Source organism: Giraffa tippelskirchi, chromosome 11, assembly GCF_054371585.1.
Source record: "Giraffa tippelskirchi isolate mGirTip1 chromosome 11, T2T-mGirTip1v1.2.pri, whole genome shotgun sequence".
NCBI lineage: Eukaryota > Metazoa > Chordata > Mammalia > Artiodactyla > Giraffidae > Giraffa > Giraffa tippelskirchi.
The window spans coordinates 39,665,001-39,682,621 of NC_137285.1; the positions used below are offsets into that span (position 1 = coordinate 39,665,001).

Genomic DNA, 17,621 nt, shown 5'->3' on the forward strand with positions numbered 1-17,621 from the left:
AATGGTTGAAAAATCAAACTCTCTGGGAGCAGGACCCAGGAATCTGTTCGACAAACTGCCCAGGACTATAATGTTAAACAAATTTTAAAATTCTCCAGTATAATGTGTATTCAAATTGTTTTCCCTGAGGTTACATTTTGGGTGTTCCATTTCAATAGCTAATCTAAAAGTCTTACTGGGGGAAAAAGCAACACAAAACTGCTGGAGATTAAATGTGACAATGCAAGTACTAGAACTAGAAGGTTTTGGAGATTGCATCCAGCATCCTGTTTCTCATGGAGAGGAATGCATCATGCATTCCAGGTGTTGCACATTCCTGGGACGGAAGATTGAATGTAGTGTTTATCTTCCTACCTTTTTCTTTAGATTACTGATAGTAAAATTCAAAAAAGGGTATCAATTTCAACATAATTCCTGTAGGAGAAACAAAGAAACTAAATATAGACAAAATTTGATAACCAATTTACCCTCCATATGCTAAATCATTAACTTGTTCTCAGCTTAGGTACCAAACAAAGATTTATGTGCCCCAAAATATTCAACTCATTTGACACTTTACTTAAGAAAAAACAGCAGGCCTCTCGCTTAGTGAGACTCTGTTTCATGGCTATTTATAAACGGAGTAGAATAACAAATCATTAGGATATGTCTGAGAGGGGGAAAAGGCATGAATAACTACAGTTATTATATTTCATGTGTGTCAGTCTACTATCTGAGCATTTATAGAGCCCACAGGAGGAATTTTTTGATATTTCTTTTCAGTTAAAACCAGCTGGTAAAACTTACAGCTTTTCTGGTTCACAGAAAACTATGGCCTTTGTACAGGAAGGGTGTTGGGCTTCTAGGAAATAGAGAATAAATGATATTACAGAGAAATATTACTTTTCAACTTATTTTATACTGGCTCTATATCACAATCTAACTTCTGTGTTTCTCCCAGACCTTCTAAAATCACAGAAAAAGAAATCACTTTGGAAAATTAGGTTAGTCTTACAGAAGAATATCTCAAGGGAGGTACAATTTACTGTGTCAGATGAGGTTTCTTTTATAAAAAGTCAGATTTTACCTGCACACAGATATTCCTTAAAACATTGGAACTTATTAGCTAAGATAAAGCTTACTCAGCAAGATTTGTTATATCTTGCTTTACATCAGCACTAAATATTTATCTGTTATAAGGAACATTTTCTCAAAAAAATAGACAGTAGGAAAATATAGAGAAAATGGATCTAGTTTGGATTATTTATCAAGTGACACACTCTGGAGACCATACAATGAGTTTTAGAATATTTGGGGTGCATTGAAATTATACTTATTGTGATAGGATAAAAATTCTTACACCATGAATTTTTCAGGCATGGGAGAGGATTCTGATTGGCAATGCTTACTTCATAACCTAACTGGTTACTTCGGGAAAATCAGTGAACCATATTTTTTGTATACTTTTCTCTACATTTGTTACATTTCACAGTTAAAAATAAAACAAAAGAGACCATATCTCAACTATTCCTTAATCTCTGGTTGCCCCTAAGAATTTATTAAAATTACATTGAAAGGATATTTTTTTAAGTTCCAAATCTTTAGAGCAAATAGAATGGAAGAGGATAAAATATAAAAGAGAGATGTCAACTAAATGTTGGAAGATAGAAAGTACATGGAAAGTACATGTAACAGAATAGAGAGCCCAGAAATAAACCCACACATTTAGGGTCAATTAATCTATAACAAAGGAGTTAAGAATATCTCTTCAACAAATGCTGCTAGGAAACCTGAATGGCTACCTATAAAAGAATGAAATTGAAACATTCTGTAACACCATATACCAAAATAAACTCAAAGAGAATTGAAGACCTGAATGTAAGACCAAAAACCATAAAACTCTTAGAGGAAAACAGAATATTCTTTGACACAAATCATAGCAGTACTTTTTTGAATCTGTCTCCTAAAGCAAAGGAAATTAAAAATGGGGCCTAATTAAATTTTAAAGTGTTTGGACAGCAAAGCAAACCATCAACAAAATGAAAATATAACCTACTAAATGGGAAAAAATATTTACAAATGATATGACCACTAAGCGGTTAATATCCAACGTATATAAATATCTCACATAACTCAACATAAGAAAACAATTTTAAAAAAAGCAGAAGACCTGAATAGACATTTTTCCAAACAAGAAATGTGGATGGCCAATAGACACATGAAAAGATGCTCAACATTGTTTATCATTAGGGAAGTGCAAAACCACAATGAGATATCACTTCACCTGTCAGGCTATCATCAAAAAAAAAACACAAAAGATAGTGTTGGCTAGGATGTGGAGAAAAGAGAACACTCATACATTGTTGGTGGGATTTGGTGTAGCCACTATGAAAAACAGTATGGAAGTTTCTCCAAAAATTTAATAATAGAAGTACCACATGACCCAGCAATTCCACTCCATGAGTATTTATCAACAACAAAAAAAGCAACACTGATTTGACAAAATATTATGCCTTTGACTATATGAATCACAACAAACTGGAAAATTCTTAAAGAGATGGGGCTGCCAGACCACCTTATCTGCCTCCTGAGAAATACATATCCAAGTCAAGAAGCAACAGTTAGAACCAGACATGGAACACCAGACTGGCCCAAAACTGGGAAAGGAGTATGTCAAGGCTATATATTGTCACCCTGCTTATTTAACTTATATGCAGATTACATCATGAGAAATGCCGGGCTGGATGAAACACAAGCTGGAATCAAGAATGCCAGGAGAAATGTCAACAACCTCAGATATGCAGATGACACCACCCTTATGGCAGAAAGTGAAGAGGAGCTACAGAGCTTCTTGATGAAAGTGAAAGAGGAGAGTGGAAAATCTGGCTTAAGACTCAATATTCAAAAAACTAAGATCATGGCATCTGGTCCCATCACTTCATGGCAAATAGATGGGGAAAAGATGGAAACAGTGACAGACTTTATTTTTTTGGACTCCAAAATTACTGCAGATGATGATTGCAGCCATGAAATTCAAAGACACTTGCTCCTTGGGAGAAAACCTATAACCAACCTAGACAGTATATTAAAAACCTGACACTTTACTTTGGACACCTGATGAGTAGAATTGACTCATTAAAAAAGACCCTGATGCTGGTAAAGATTGAAGGCAGGAGGACAAGGAGATAACATGGTTGGATGGCATCACCAACTCGATGGACATGAGTTTGAGCAAGCTCCGGGAGTTGGTGATAAACAGGGAAGCCTGGCATACTGCAGTCCAGGGGGTTGCAAAGGGTCGGACACCACTGAGTGACTGAACTGACTGAATGCATGAACCCTAATGTTCATTGCAGCATTATTTACTTTTGTCAAGATATGGAAACAACCTAAGTGTCCATCAACAGATGAATGGATAAAGAAGATGTGATATATATGTATATGAAAGTGAAAGTGAAACTCGCTCAGTCGTGTCCGACTCTTTGCGACCCCATGGACTGTAGTCCATGGAATTCCCCAGGCCAGAATACTGGAGTGGGTAGCCTTGCCCTCCTCCAGGGGATCTTCCCAACCCAGGGATCGAACCCAGGTCTCCCACATTGCAGGCGGATTCTTTACCAGCTGAGCTACAAGGCAAGCCCAAGAATAGTGGTGTGGATAGCCTTTCCCTTCTCCAGGGGATCTTCCCGACCCAGGAATCGAACGGGGTTCTCCTGCATTGCAGGTAGATTCTTTACCAACTGAGCTATGTATCAGGGAAGCCCATATTTGTGTGTGTGTATGTGTGTGTGTGTGTGTGTGTGTAATGAAATACTGCTGCTGCTGCTGCTAAGTCGCTTCAGTCGTGTCCGACTCTGTGCGACCCCATAGACGGTAGCCCCCCAGGCTCCCCCGTCCCCAGGATTCTCCAGGCAAGAACACTGGAGTGGGTTGCCATTTTCTTCTCCAATGCATGAAAGTGAAAAGTGAAAGTGAAGTCACTCAGTCATGTCCGACCCTTAGCGACCCCATGGACTGCAGCCTACCAGGCTCCTCCGTCCATGGGAGTTTCCCGGCAAGAGTACTGGAGTGGGTTGCCATTTCCTTCTCCGAATGAAATACTACTCAGCTATAAAAATGAATGAAATTTTGCTATTTGCAACAGCATAGGTGGACTTGGAGGGTGTTATGCTAATTGAAATAAGTTAAGACAGTAAAATACAAACACTGTATGATATCACTTATATGTGGAATCTAAAAAACACAACAAACTAATAAATATAGCAAAAAAGAAGCAGAGTCTCAGTTTTAGAGAACAAACCAGTGGTTACTACTGGGGATTAGAAAGGGAGAAGGGGCAATATAGGAGTGGACAATTAAGAGGTACAAACTATTGTGTATAAAATAAGCTATAATGGAATACAGCCAACAGCTATAATGACTATAAATGGAGTATAACCTTTAAAATTATGAATCACTATATTTTATACCTGTAATTTGTATAATATTGTACATCAACTATACTTCAATTTAAAAAAAAGAAGATATGCAGATGGCAATAAGAACATGAAGATATGCTTATGTCAGTAATTATTGTCATTGTCCTAATATCATCAGGGCAACACAAATTAAAACCATGGAGATACAACTACACACCTAGTAGAATGGCTAAAATTAAAAAGATAAAAGATTGACAATACCAAGTATTGTCAATTAGAACGATTGTGATAGAACTGGAACTCTCATTTCACCCCAAGCACTTATCCAAGAGAAATGAAAGCATATATCCATACAAAGATTTGTAAATGACTGTTGGTAGTAGTTTTATAATGATAAAAAACTGGAAACAATCCAGTCATCTATCAACAGGTGCACCAAAAGAAATGGTAGGACATCCATACAATAGAATACAGTTCAGCAATAAAAGTAAACAAACTATTGTGGTTTGCAACTACATGAATGACTCTCACAATAATTATGATAAATGGAAGAGGCCAGACCAAAAAAAGACTAATGCTCTATGACTCAGTTATGTAAATTCTTGAAAATTCAAGCTAACCATTTTTTTTGTGTTTTTTTTTTGGCCACGCGGGGAAGCTTGTGGGATCTTAGTTCCCTGATCAGGGATTGAACCTGTATCCCTTGCAGTGGAAGAGTGGAGACCTAACCACTGGACCAGCAGGGAATTCCCACAAGCTAATCTTTATGACAAAAAGTTTATCAGTAATTGCCTATCAGGTAATACTCAGTATGGAGAGATTATAAAAGGAGACAAGGAAACTTTTGAGAGTGATGGTGTATGTGAGTGTGTGCTTAGTCATGTCCAGTCGCATCAGCTGTTTGTGACCCCATGGATTGTAGCACACCATGCTCCTCTGTCCATTGGATTTTTTTTCCAGGCAAGAATACTGGAGTGGTTTGCCAATTCCTCCTCCAGAGGATCTTCCCAATCCAGGAATCAAACCAGCATTTCTGTGTCTCCTGGATTGGTTGAAGGTGATGGATATATATCATTATGGTGATGGTTTAATGGGAGTAAACACATGTCAAATCTTAACAGATTTTTCACTTTAAATGTGTACCTTTTTGTATTGTGTATTATACTTCTATAAAGCTGTTATTAAAAGCTATAAATCAAATTATATATAATTATAGATCTGAGTAGTATTTACATAATCATAATAATATAAACACTAAGACATGCTTTTTTAAGAGGCTGAAGGCTGGGTTATTTAATTTGATTTTTTCTGATTTCTATTGAGGTCTTGTACCTCTACACATACTGATTGATTACTTGGGTGTTTTCCTTCTTATTCAAAATGCTTATTCATGCATTTTGCCCTTTTTGGTGAGTTTTCCTATGTTATCCTTGCTGAAGGGCAGGAGTTCCTTATTTACTCTAGATATCAATCCCTTTTTGGATCTCTACACTGCAGATGTCTTCTGTCAGTCTGTCCCTGTCAGTTAATTTTGGCTGACCCCGTCCTCTTCCTTGCAGGCCACCTAAATTTCCCTCTCCAAAACACTGGGCAGCTCACAGCTTCAACTGACTGTATGTGTCAGCTGTTTCAACCATATCACTATGCTATCCTGCAATTTAATATGCTGAACAGACTACAAAACATCTTAAAGGAATCTGCTGTATTATGAAATCAATGAGTTTGCCTGAAGAATAAGTTTGCCCCAGCCAGAGAAATCTATACATAACTTTAGAAAACAGCAGGCTATATAAAGTGGTGATGAGAGAAATAAGGTGTTTTATTAAACTTTGTCCACCTTCACCCCTCAAATTTCCCACATCCACTTGTTTTGAGGCAGTAAAGTGCAGTAGTAAAACTTACAGACGATGGACATGATTTCAAATCATGAGCCTCCACTTCCCTTGTAAAATGGAGTTGGTAGTATCAACCTCGCAGAACTGTTTCCAGAAAGAATTATGATAGCATTAAGTCCTTAACAGAGGCTTCCTAGGTGGCGCTAGTGGTCAAGAACCTGCCTGCCAGTGCAGGAGACACAAAAGACACGGGTGCAATCCCTGAGTTGGGAAGATTCCCTGGAGAAGGAGATGGCAACCCACTCCAGAATTCTTACCTAGGAAATCCCATGGACAGAGGAGCCTGACAGGCTACAGTCCACGGGGTTGCAAGAGTCGGACATGACTTAGTGACTAAACTCTTCCTCGACAAGTGCTTAATTAACACATCACCTGGGCCATAGTTAGTACCCAGTAAATGGTAGCCATAATTCTTACCTTTACTGCCCTCTCCCAGCCCATTCTCCCTTACAACCTAGCAAAAATCCTTCTACTTGTATTTTATCTTTTATACCTTTTTAAATTTTTTAAGATATTTTATTGAGGTATAGTTGATTTACAATGATGTATTAGTTTCAGGTATAAAGAAAAAAATTTCTGGATTTAGAAAAGGCAAAGGAATCAGAGATCAAATTGCCAACATCCGTTGGATAATAGAAAAAAGCAAAAGAATTTCAGAAAATCATGTACTTCACTGACTATGCTAAAGCCATTGACTGTGGATCACAAGAAACTGAGGAAAATTCTGAAAGAGATGGGAATACCAGACCACCTTACCTGCCTCCTGAGAAATATGTATGCAGGTCAGGAAGCAACAGTTAGAACCATACATGGAACACCAGACTGGTTCCACACTGGGAAAGGAATACGTCAAGGCTGTATATTGTCACCCTGCTTATTTAACTTATATGCAGAGTACATCAGGCAAAATGCCAGGCTGAATGAAGCACAAGCTGGAATCAAGATTTTGGAGGGAAATATCCATGACCTCAGATATGCAGATGACACACCCTTATGGCAGTAAGCAAAGAGGGACTGAAGAGCCTCTTGATGAAGGTGAAAGAGGAGAGTGAAAAAGCTGGCTTAAAACTCAATATTTAAAAAACTAAAATCATGCCATCTGGTCCCATCACTTCATGGCAAATAGATGAGGAAACAATGGAAACAGTGACAGACTTTATTTTCTTAGACTCCAAAATCACTGCAGATGGCCACTGCAGCCATGAAATTAAAAGATGCTTGCTCCTTGGAAGAAAAGCTATGACCAACCTAGACAGCATATTAAAAAGCAGAGACATTACTTTGCCAACAAAGGTCCATCTAGTCAAAGCTATGGTTTTTCCAGTAGTCATGTTTGGACGTGAAAGTTGTACCATAAAGAACGCTGAGCACCCAAGAACTGATGCTTTTGAATTGTGGTGTTGGAGAAAACTCTTGAGAGTCCCTTGGACTGCATGGAGATCAAACTAGTCAATCCTAAAGGAAATCAACCCTGAATATTCATTGGAAGGACTGATGCTGAAGCTGAAACTCCAATATTTTGGCCACCTGGTACAAAGGACTGACTCATTGGAAAAGACCCTGGTGTTGGGAAAACTTGAAGGCAGGATAAGAAGGGGACTTTGGAGGATGAGATGGTTTGATGGCATCGCCACCTCGATGGACATGAGTTCGAGCAAGCTCCAGAAGTTGGTGATGGACAGGGAGGCCTGGTGGGCTGCAATCCATGAGGTCACAGAGAGTTGAATATGACTGAGTGACTGAACTGAACTGAATAAAGCAAAGTGAATCAGTTATTCATATACATATATCTACTTTTTTTTCCTTCTACTTTTATTTTAAGGCTAAATTCAAAAGACATCTCTTCCATAAAAGAATCCCCAGATCAGTGCAAGCTGACTTTGGGACATGACTTCTTAAACCCCATTTTCACCCCCAAAATACTCATCAAGCCAAAATATTCATCACTTTCTTTTCTGTAATCTCAAGTGCATTATTCATTTTACTTACATGTATCTGGCAATGCCACGATGAGATCAATATGTGACTATTTCCCACCATGAAATGTGAACTCCTGAAGTCAGGAATAATAACTTCTGTCATTTTTAACACGATAAAGGGTTTTCTTCTTAAATATAGCTAGCAGCTAGGCTAAACATGTTATACAGATACAAATGATAAAGAGATTGAAGTAAAGAGAAACTGTATTTTGACACATCATAAAACTATATTTTAATATAATAGAAGAAGGAGGAAGGAGGAGAAAGAAAGAGAAAGAGGAAAGAAGAGGTAAGAGGAGGGGGAGGAGAAAAGGAGAGATTTGAGGAAAAAAGTGGTGAAGAGGAATCCTGTGGAAGATTTGGGTATAACAATATGTGCAATATTACCTCTTTTCAAAGTAGTTCAACTATACACACCATATGAATTTCACCAATAGCATTTATTTAAATTGCTAAATTTAAATCAATGTGTATCTATTATTAATTAAAGGCTCAGTGTCAGCCACTTTTAATTGTCAATATTATGTAACAGAAAGTTCTATTGGTTTTCCCAACAAGTCATTGTGGGAAAGCTCACATGATGAGAAACTTTATTTCCATATGGAAATTTTCAGTTCTGGGTAAAAACTAAATACTCAATTGAAATAACTTTTATAACACTTACCTTTCTGGAAAGGGGTGTCATATATTGCAACACCCATAGTATGAAAGCCAAAGTCCCCAGCCTAAAAATATTTCCATTCTATTTTAACGATGATTTAACTTATAAAAAGGCAATACATGTTTGAGTCAATATTTAAATACAGTTTAGTCTTTAAGCGGAAGTTTTTATTTTTGTTTTAATTTTTACTTCCAAAGTAAAGTAGGACATTGCATTTATTTAATATCCACATAACCTAAATAATGTTTACCCTACTCCCTGGTGGTAAAATAATTTTTAAAATTAAAACTGAGTATTTATGACTTTATACATTATTCTTATCTTTTGAATATGTTCTGGTTATTTACTTCATTAAAATAAATCACTACAAATTGGATTGACTTAAAACAATAGCAGTCATTTTATTATTTCCACTGGGTTTTGTGGGCCAAGAATTAAGGGGAGACTCATCTAAGTAGTTCAGACTTGGAGCCTGTCTTGAACTTCATGTATTCTGTCTTAGGACTTTCTGGAGTATTACAAAGACTATTCTAGCCCTAGCTATTACCCTTAGGTCTTTGTCCTAAAGTCCTTTTAAAATTTGAGAACAATTTGCTATCTGAAAAGACAGGTCTGAATCCTTTGCATTTCCTATGAATTTCATTCAAAACTGAATAATTTGTTCATTAGCCCATCACTCTCCTCTTTTATTTTATTAGTGGCCACAGGAAAAGCCAGATCATCGTGTTCATTAGGAACACAACCTATGTTCCACATTCACACAGGCAAGAATTTTGCAGAAGTTTCTGCCACTACATAACAAGGATCCCTCTTTATCCAACTTCCAATTAATGATTTTCTCACTTTGCTTTAAGCCCTTCCAGACAGCCTTCTTGAGACCCCTTAGGCTACTGCTAACACTCTCCTATGTTTCTTCCAGCTTTCACTAACAACCTCCCTAGTGCTCCAGAATTTCACTAAAAGTCTCTTCCTAAAGGATTCTGTCCACATGAGGTTTTTGTTATGTCAGCACTCCATTTCTGCATCAGATTCTGCTCCAGTTACCAATTGCTATATGATAAATCACCCCAAAATGTAGTTGCTTAAAACAACAATTATTGTATTATCTTTTGTGATTTCTGTAGCTCAGAAGTTCAGAAAGGGATCAGTTTTACAGTGCTGGCTCCCAGTCGCTCCCTTGTAGTCACACAGTAGATGGATTGGAACAACGAGGAGCTGGAGCAGCTGGGATGGCTAGACATATGTCTCCTAACTTGTCGATTCAGTGTTCCTCTAAGTACTCTCCCTGTGTAGGCTAAATTCATCTCCCTCACAGCACAGCAGTAGCAGGGGAGTCAGCTTCCATAGTCTGACTTCCTCCATAGCAGTCATCCCAAGAGAACTAAATAGAAGAGTATGGCCTGTTCTCTGCTATTATCATAAGAAATGCAAAGTCACCTCAACTAGACTCCATTTGTGAAGCAATGCAGTCCTACCCAAATTCAATTTGAGGGAGGAAATGCACTCCATCTTTTTATGGGTGAATGGCAAGCTTCTAAAAGTATATGTGGCCTGGCAATTATTTTGCAACCATTTTTCAATAATACAATCTGCTACATAATAATACTTTTAGCCCTTGTTCCATATGGTTTCTTTGTCTAGCTGTTTTTGGTGAAGTGAAAGTCGCTCATTCGTGTCCAACTCTTTGCAACTCTATAGACTATACAGTCCATGGAATTCTTCAGGCCAAAATACTGGAGTGGGTAGCCTTTCCCTTCTCCAGGAGATCTCCCCAATCCAGGGATCAAACCCAGGTCTCCCTCATTGCCAGCAGATTCTTTACCAGCTGAGCCACAAGGGAATCCCAAGAACGCTGGAGTGGGTAGCCTATCCCTTCTCCAGCAGATCTTCCCGACCCAGGAATTGAACTGGGGTCTCCTGCATTGCAGGCGGATTCTTTACCAACTGAGCTATCAGAGAAGCCTAGCTGTTTTTAAGTGAGAAGCAAAACAAACCATCAGCCCTTGAAACAGGATCTCAGTTGAGACTGGAGGAAGGCACCATCATTTAACACTAGGTAATCATGGGATTTTTTGTTCTAATCATGATTTCAAAATTATGGATCCATAATCCTGATTACTACATGAAATTAGATTTTCACTGTATACTTTAAAAGGAATCCATGTTTCTTTTTTTCTTGAAAATATCTATAAATACAATTGTGTTGTTACTCTTCTTCAGTGAAATACTGGAGTACATTGCTATTGTGCAACCTTGATTCCTCTACAATGAATGATACAAAATATTAAGCATTTCTTTCTTCACTCACTTTCCATACATGTAGCAACATATATAGCTCTTTCTTTTAAATAGCTTTATCAATTCACCAAATAACAACAAGAGTCATATCTGATCAACAGGGGAATTAAAGTTATTTTTATTTTTTTCTAAACATTTTTTTACATTGACCAAATCATCCAGTGCAAATTTTTACTTTTACTACTGGAAGGGAACCAAAACTCCTGCAATTTAACTTCATCCCTTGCATAGTATGTTACATGCTATAAACTTAAGAATGATTATGTTTTCAGTGATTCCAACACCTCCATATGTCAGCATATAATACCATAGACACATAATTAAGACAAAGATAAATATATGAAAATAAAATTTAATAAGCAGTTTAAAACATCTAATACCATATATGCACATGTACATAACTCACTCCTGCTTTGAAGAGATATTAATAAAATGATATTGTATCCCCTAGAAAGAGGGACCCATCCATCACACAAAGTGTAGTTTGTGATTCTGTAGCAGTTTGGGGAAGCAACTATCCACTCCAGCTATTCACACAACATCCCATTTGCTTCTACAACTGAAGAACAGATATAATCAGACACTGTGAATACCTTTGTCTTTCTTTCTGACTTAAGTGAACTTCTCTGGGATTGAATACACTCCAGATTTTTTTAACAGTCCAATACCAACACACCAACATTAGTCCAAGTGAAAATACAATGTGGAAGCTTTGATTTGGGAAGAGCATTGATTTTAGAATCAGAAAGACAGTGTTCAAATCCCTACTATTAATAGTTCATGTATTACCTCTGGAATCTTCAGCAAATTCCTTCTCTCTGAGCCTTTACTACTTTGATTGTATTAACAGTTTCGCAGATGTTTGGGTATGTCCAAATCCACCAAATTGTATGCATTAAGTTTGTACAGTTCTTTGTATATTAATTATACCTCAATAATGTTGTTCTTAAAAATAGCTGATGGTATAACATACCTGCCTCAGAAAGAAGATTTGAGGAATCTATGCAAGGCTATACAGTGCATGATCCATGAGCAGTCTGGAAGTTATTTTTTGGTAGTAAAGGTTTAGTTTTATTTACTCGGATAATTGCAGGGTTCTAAGAAATGCCAACAGAAAAGAGGAGGAAATGGAAGTGTAACTGGACTAGAGAGAGGGTCTTTCCTTAAAATAACTTTGCTTTCCTTCCAAATAGAATTTATTTTCTGAGAAACAGAGAGTGCTAAGACAAGCTAACTAAGGGAGTGTTTTAGCTTTAGCTCTTTGAGAACAAGGCCTGGATTCCAACTCCAACCTCTGTACAGCTGACTTGTTAGGGTTCATACCCATTCTAATGCAAACACATGAAAATGATTAAACAGCTGAATTCCAGCCTGGCTTCTCAATACTATGGCTTGTTTAGCTCTTAGCAGGGGATACTGCTGTGGCCAAAAAACCTGGTTTACCACAAAGTGATTTCTGCAGAGAATGTAAAATCATATCAGCAGGTTTGTTACAAATCACATCTTGGCAATAGAATAAAGCTTGAATATTCAATTGGCAGTGTGTATGTGTACCTCCTATACTACCATGCCCGCCCTAGAAGATTAAAGTGGAAAATTAAAAATAGCCTAGGTAATTTGGATAAGAGGAACAATAATAAAGCCTGCTGTTTGCTCATGGAGAAAAACGGTGATGTTTACAATATCCAAATTACATGGACTTAAATAATTTGAACACCCAGTTCCATTTATATTTACAGATAATTTTATCAACATATTTAAAGGAAATAGCCTAACTTTCTACTTTCTTTTATCTGTTTGACACAGCTCAGTGTTAGACAACTGACAGAATCAAAATCTTCCAAAGACACCATCCACCGGTCTAAAACACTCACACTTAAATCCTGCTGAAAATAAGGTAGAATTCTTTATTTTATAAACCAAGATACAATTCTTTTTTTCTCTTAATTTTTATTTATTAATTTTTTACTCTTGCTACATGGGCTTTTCTGCAGTTGCAGGGGAGTGGAGGGGTTGGGAGGCATGGGACTTGGTAGTTGCAGTGCGTGGGCTTCTCATTGTGGTGGCTTTTTATGCAGAGCACAGGGTCTAGCTTCAGTAGTTGTGATGCAGGAACTCTAGAGCACAAACTCAATAGCTGTGGTGCACAGGCTTACTGTTGGATGGCATGTGGGATCTTCCCAGACCAGGGACTGAACCCATGTCTCCTGCATTGGCAAGCAGATTCTTTACCACTGAGCTACCAGGGAAGCCAAAGATACAGTCCTTTTAGTTGTAGAAGGAAAGGTGGTCTGGTATTCCATCTCTTTAAGAATTTTCCACACTTTGTTGTGATCCACCCAGTCAAAGGCGTTGGTGTAGTCAATAAAGCAGAAGTAGATGCTTTTCTGGAACTCTCCTGCTTTTTTGATGATCCAACGGATGTTGACAATGTGGCCTCTGGTTCCTCTGCCTTTTCTAAATCCAGCTTGAACTCAGCAATGGCCACAGGACTGAAATGATCAATTTTCATTCCAATCCCCAAGAAAGGCAATGCCAAAGAATGTTCAAACTACCACACAGTTGCACTCATCTCACACACTAGCAAAGTAATGCTCAAAATTCTCCAAGGCAGGCTTCAACAGTACGTGAACCATGAACTTCCAGATGTTCAAGCTGATCTTAATGTTTTTTTAATACTTAAATGTCTTTTAAATATTTAATAGGTTTTTAAATATTTAGTTTTATACCAGCTCTTTCACTCTCCCTCTTCACCCTCATCAAGAGGCTCTTTAGTTCTTCTTTGCTTTCTGTCATTAGAGTGGTACCATCTGCATATCTGAGGTTCTTGATGTTTCTCCTGCCTGTCTTGATTCCAGCTTATAACTCATCCAGCCCAGCATTTCTCATGTAGTGCTCAGTGTATAGGTTAAACAAACAGAGTGACAGCAGACAGCCCTGTTGTACTCCCTTCTCAATCTTGAACCAATCAGTTTTTCCATACAGGGTTCTAACTGTTGATTCTTGACTGGCTTTGGCCTAGTCGATGAGACAGAGGTAGATATTTTTGTGGAATTCCCTAGCTTTATCTATGATCCAGTGATGTTGGCAATTTGATCTCTGGTTCCTCTTCCTTTCTTAATCCCAGCTTGAACATCTGGAAGTTCTTGGTTCACATAATGCTGAAGCCTAGATTGCAAGATTTTAAGCATGACCTTACTAGCATGGGAGATGAGTGCAATTGTCCAATACTTAGCACACTCTTTAGTACTACCGTTCTTGGGAATTGGGATGAAGATTGACCTTTTCCAGTCCTGTGGCCACTGCTGTTTAGTCGCTCAGTCGTGTCCAACTCTTTGTGACCTCATGGACTGTAACCCACCAGTCTCCTCTGTCCATGGGGATTCTCCAGGCAAGAATAATGGAGTAGGTTGCCATGCCCTCCTCCAGGGGATCTTCCCAACCCAGGGACTGAACCCAGGTCTCCCGCATTGTAGGCAGATTTTTTACCAACTGAGCCACCAGGGAAGCCCAAGGAAAGAATACATCAAGGCTATATATATTGTCACTCTGCTTATTTAACTTATATGAGAGTACATCTTGCAAAATGCCAGGCTGGATAAAGCACAAGCTGGAAAAAGATTTCTGGGAGAAATATCAATAACCTCAGATACGTAGATGACACCACCCTAATGGCAGAAAGTGAAGAGGAACTGAAGAATCTCATGATAAAAGTGAAAGAGGAGAGTGAAAAAGCTGGCTTAAAACTCAACATTCAAAAAACTGAGATCATGGCATCCAGTCCTACCAGTTCAGTTCAGTTCAGTTGCTCAGTCATGTCTGACTCTTTGTGACCCCGTGAATCGCAGCATGCCAGGCCTCCCTGTCCATCACCAACTCCTGGAGTTTACCCAAACTCATGTCCATCGAGCCGGTGATGCCATCCAGCCATCTCATCATCTGTCGTCCCCTTCTCCTCCTGCCCCCAATCCTTCCCAGCATCCAGGTCTTTTCCAAAGAGTCAATTCTTCTCATGAGGTGGCCAAAGTATTGGAGTTTCAGCTTCAACAACAGTCCTTCCAATGAACACCCAGGACTGATCTCCTTTAGGATGGACTGGTTGGGTCTCCTTGCAGTCCAAGGGACTCTCAAGAGTCTTCTCCAACACCACAGTTCAAAAGCATCAACTCTTCGGCCAGTCCTATCACTTCATGGCAAATAGATGGGGAAACAATGGAAACAGTGAAAGGCTTTATTTTCTTGGGCTCCAAAATCACTGCAGATGGTGACTGCAGTCATGAAATTAAAAGACACTTGCTCCTTGGAAGAAAAGCTATAACCAACCTAGACAGCATATTAAAAAGCAGAGACATTACTTTGACAACAAAGGTCCATCTAGTCAAAGCTATGGTTTTTCCAGTAGTCATGTATGGCTGTGAGAGTTGAACCATAAAGAAACCTGAGCACCAAAGAATTGATGCTTTTGAACTGTGATGTTGGAGAAGACTCTTGAGAGTCCCTTGGACTGCAAGGAGATCCAACCAGTCCATCCTAAAGGAGATCAGTCCTGAGTGTTCATTGGAAGGACTGATGCTGAAGCTGAAACTCCAATACTTTGGCCACCTGATATGAAGGACTGACTCAGTGGAAAAGACCCTGATGCTGGGAAAGATTGAAGGCAGGAAAAGAAGAGGACTTCAGAGGATGAGATGGTTTGATGGCATCGCTGACTCTATGGACATGAGTTTAGCAAGCTCCAGAAGTTGATGATGGACAGGGAGGCCTGGAGTGCTATAGTCCATGAGGTCGCAAAGGCTCGGACACGACTGAGTGACTGAACTGAACTGAAAGTTTAACTCTGCAGAAATAATACAATAATATAGCCTAAAGCTTTATATCATATGTGTAATTTTTCATTCACTATAAAAATACTTGTGTGATGTAAGTAAAAGCAGTCTGTCTCCAGGTTATAATTATTAAAATAATTACTTTATAACAATAGAAACGGAGGAACTCAAACATAAATATTTAGTAAATCAGTAGGGGCATATCCCTAAACCTTCATATTAAAAAAAAGAAGAAGAATTTTTGCTTTGGAAATCCAGACTATGATCATTCAGCATATTCAGATCCATGAAGATCATTATATTGTTGATTCCATATTTTTCATGTCATGCTTTTTTCAGGTGAGTTACTTTTTCAATGATTTTATCCTTTGCTAAAATAAAATAATTTCCTATATTCTTAAAGCTAGCACTTGCTAAGGATAAAAGAATGAATAAATAAATGAATGAATTTCACAATATCCATAAACATCAGGGTCCTGAAAATGGAAATGAAGAAAAAGAGATTCAATCTTTCTCTCCAAGTAACCTAAAAATCAGTGTTTGCTCATAACATAGTACCACAGAATCCTTTTCCAGGAACTTTATATAATTTTTTTTTCCTGTGAGTAGAGTCTTGCTTCTGTCTTCTATCATCATGTAAGTCACCAATCCACTGACCTTCTTAAGCTTATCCAAGATTCCTGTATGAAAAGATGAACCATCTTTTTATGGAACCTTTTGTCATAAAATATATATAACAAAATTTGCCATTTTAACCATTATTAAGTATAGAATTTGGTGGCATTAAGTAGTATATAATGTTATGCAACTCACACTACTATTTGTTTGATTTGCATAAAGGAATATAAGAAGAGCCAAAATTTTTCCTAGAAAACAGTTCTGCAGAAATCAGAACTGAATGTTCATGTTTTTCCTTCACTTTCCAAGGCTGTTGAAACTCTGCTCTCTGGGTTAATGGCTTACTTAATTGCATGTTCATAGAGTGTGGAACATCATGCTTTCCAAATGTACCAAATTTCACTCCCACTTTAGTTTAAATGGGTTTCAAGGGTCTGAGGTATTGGGAGGTCTAAAGCTGGTATGAGTCAGAGGTCAAAACAGTTATCACCAGCAATCCTTTCTTTATACAAAGAAATAAGAAAATGATGACTAAAGATACAGAAAGTAGGATATTCTTTTTTCTTAAAAAACTACCATTTTTGTTAGAAAATAAAGATTATGGTGATCATCTATTCAGGCAAGAAAACTTTTAAAATTTTCTCATTTTGCAAGAGAATTTCAAACTTACCTTTTGCTCTTTTTTGTTTCTAAGTATATAGATCTGCTCTTAATCAGTAACACAGACACATGAACTTAAATTCCTTGCCAGAAAATGAAGCCTCAAATTGACTCCTGTTCAATTTTTATCAAAAGTCTACTTGCAAGAAAAAAAAAAAAATAGCGTTACTGAAAGGACTTACAATCCATTCATTCCATGAGAAGTTTTAAGGTTTATTCCTGTGTATCAAGATAATATTTGGAGATATTAAACCAAGGTTTTTAATTGTCCCACAACCAGTTTTCAA

The 17,621-nt window shown here is 37.8% G+C and overlaps 1 long non-coding RNA gene across 2 annotated transcripts in view; it reads left to right on the forward strand.

The window, feature by feature from the left end:
• The window catches only part of LOC145525364 (uncharacterized), an 85,029-nt gene that overhangs the window by 13,733 nt on the left and 53,675 nt on the right, over positions 1-17,621 (forward strand). The window contains exon 3 of one of the 2 annotated variants that reach the window (XR_014068138.1): positions 13,037-13,127. The exons of the other annotated variant lie outside the window; for it this stretch is intronic. This is a non-coding gene — a long non-coding RNA (uncharacterized LOC145525364). The remainder of the gene's footprint in view (positions 1-13,036; positions 13,128-17,621) is intronic. 2 annotated transcript variants of the gene reach the window in all.